This window comes from Sinocyclocheilus anshuiensis, unplaced genomic scaffold (genome assembly GCF_001515605.1).
Source record: "Sinocyclocheilus anshuiensis isolate Anshui unplaced genomic scaffold, SAMN03320099.WGS_v1.1 scaffold1081, whole genome shotgun sequence".
NCBI lineage: Eukaryota > Metazoa > Chordata > Actinopteri > Cypriniformes > Cyprinidae > Sinocyclocheilus > Sinocyclocheilus anshuiensis.
Genome location: NW_015555831.1, coordinates 795042 through 798169, shown reverse-complemented (window position 1 = coordinate 798169; position 3128 = coordinate 795042). Strand labels below are relative to the sequence as shown.

Here is a 3128-nt window from a genome sequence, read left to right as displayed (position 1 = left end):
CAAACAAACAAACTTATTTTATTTCAGCTAGTTGCCATATCAACCTTTCTCGTTTTTGTTTAGTTAACTTACATCTGAAAATAAATCTGAAATAGTACAACTAAATCGCAAAATAAATATTATACAGACAAAACAACTAATGGCAAAAATTTATTATTATACATTTTATTATAAAACATATTATTAAAACAGTGCAATAGCATCTCAATCAGTGTTATTTTAGTATCACCGAGATTCTACGTTTTTATCAATATTTTGAATCAGTTTTTATATTTATATTTTCCATTTTCATTAAATTTTAGTTAAAGTTTTATTAATTTTGTTGTGTGTTTCTGTCATTTTAGTCGATTTTGTTTATATATATATATATGTGCTGTATGTCTATATAGTATCATTTTTATTCATTTTTATTTCAGTTTTAGATTTAAAATTAAATGAAATGAAATGAAAACTAACTTAAAATGAGAAAAGTTGTCTTGGCAACTAGCTGGAATAATTTTTTTATAATTTATATTTTATTGTATCTCAAGTAACGAAAATGGTTTTAATTTTAGTTTCAGTTATAGTTTTAGTTAAGTGTAATAATCCAGATCTCAATGCCATAATACTAAAACTGTTGTGGCTTGTTGAGGAGATATTGTGTACTGTTACTTTTATAAGTGATTGCACTTATGATTATATCTAGTTCATCTGATTTAGCATTGGATAAAATGGCCAACAGACTGTTTGCTTGACATTAAATAACTGTAAATTATGTTGTTCCATTTGAGAGAGATGTTAGTCATGATTTTCCACACGCTGCTGATCATTTACACACACCTGCCCACACAGAGAAGCCCAATCTGTCTCGTTATAACAGTAAACAAACACAGCAGATATCAGATGAATGTTTCTCACACAGCCATGAATGCCGACATCAGTGACAGTGATGTTATCCTTTACTACACCAAAACTATTGAAAAATTGCTTTCATTAATTGAAAGAAAGCTGGAAAAAAAAATATATATAGAAATATTACATGAAAAACTAAAACTAAAATTAACTAAAATTAAATTAAATTAAAAGCAAAATAGAAATGCATTTTAAAAAAATTATAAAAATGACAAAAACACTTAACAAAATTGCTAAAACTTACACTAAAATTAAAATAATAACAAATATAAAAATAAAACCTAATTCAAAATATTCATATTGTAATTGTATACAGTATAAATAACGCTAAAATATCACTGTATATATATAGAAATATTACATGAAAAACTAAAACTAAAATTAACTAAAATTAAATTAAATTAAAAGCAAAATAGAAATGCATTTTAAAAAAATTATAAAAATGACAAAAACACTTAACAAAATTGCTAAAACTTACAGACGGGCAGATATCGACAGCACTGGCTGCCCAGAGAGAGCCGCATCTGCCCTTACTGTAATCATGGGGAAGTGGAGACAGAGCAACACTTCCTCACCAGCTGCCCTAACTATGAAGAAATTAGAAAGACATTTTATCCCAAATTTGAAATACTTTACCCTGACTTCAAAATGTTAAACAAGAAAACACAACTTCAATATTTATTAGGTGAAAAACAAGACTGTATCTTACTAGCCGCAAGATACATTGATGCCTGTCACAAAAAGAGGGAGGAGTCAACAAATCAGTGATGCGCCCACCCACACGCACACACACACACGCGCACACACACACACACACGCGCACACACACACACACCACATTGAATTATAAACTGTTCGTAGAATTCTACGATTCTAAAATGTTAATTTGTTTTACTTTTTAAATGTATATACATGCATGTTTTTGTTGCATATATATCTGTTCTAGATTCAATGTAAACACTATGCTTTGGCAATACATTGTAACAATTGTCATGCCAATAAAGCACATATTGAATTGAATTGAATTGAGAGAGAGAGTGTGTGTGTGTGTGTGAGAGAGAGAGAGACAGAGACAGAGAGAGAGACAGAGACAGGAAGTGAGACACTACAGGAAGTGCAGACCGTTACTCTGACAAACTGATAAAGAAAAAGCCTTGTTTCGCTCTAAAGGTGTTTGTAATTTGTCAGTTCCTTGTGAACAAGATATACACAGAGTGCTTATTACGGAAATAATATACTTTAAACGTGAACTGAATGTAATGTTTTGCAGTTAAATCTAAATGTATTATAGTTTAAATGTATATTAAATGCGATTAGCTGAACTTAAGAGTGTTTCTGACCCACTTAAGACAGACATATTTATATGTAATTTACACAATTACTCTATTGTCTATTACTATTGTCTTGGTTAAATATATGGTTAAATTACTGCATGAATGTACTGGCAAGCATTTAATCTAAACTAAAATATACTATTTCTATTGAGACTTGCATAATGTATTTAAATATATTTGCAATTACGCATTTTTACACATCATTACTGCATGGAAATGTCCTGTTGTTCTGCTTCCTGTAAGTTTCTTGACATTAATAAGCATTTTTTCCAAGTAATCTATAAGCAGGAGGACACATGGAGGCCAAAACAAAGAGCATAAGATACAAGGGGAATGAAGAGAATCTCTGAAGCTACAAACTGATCCGTGGTTCGCAGTAAGATCTAACTGGTCTGAACGCAGAGAGACGAGCTATCAGGAAAACCACAGCAGCGCGTCTCGTTCTCAGGAAGCCACTGATAAGCCTGTTTCTTCATCTACGGAGCAAACAGATGAAGTCTAAGCACATCTCGCTTGTTTCCTGACGCCAGAGGATTTCAAGCATGTGTGCTTAAGAACAAATGTCCCTTTGACTCTCATTGAGCACAGAAAGTATGAGAGTAGTGTTGTGTTTTAGGACGAACACACTCTTTAGTTTACTTTACTCGTCTTCATGACTTAAAACTATTACGAGAGATTCTTAAGAGAAAGGCTAAGTTCAACGGACTTCTTTAATGTATGTCTATCCACCTTATTTGTCCCGTAGGAGTGGACGCGGCCATTTGTAAGTGTACTGTGTCTGGCTTCCGGTGTCATCCGCTTGCAGCTATTTTTAGCTGTTTTGCTGCTTGATATTGCAAGTGTGTCTTACCATATTTCAATGTTACTTGCTAATCATGCTAGCAACATGCTAGTAACATGCTA

At 31.9% G+C, this 3128-nt stretch overlaps 1 protein-coding gene across 1 annotated transcript in view; it reads right to left on the bottom strand.

Annotated features, from left to right (window-relative positions):
- Positions 1-3128, bottom strand: part of LOC107675399 (alkaline ceramidase 2-like) — a 9860-nt gene that overhangs the window by 1795 nt on the left and 4937 nt on the right. The gene's annotated exons all lie outside the window — the stretch shown is intronic.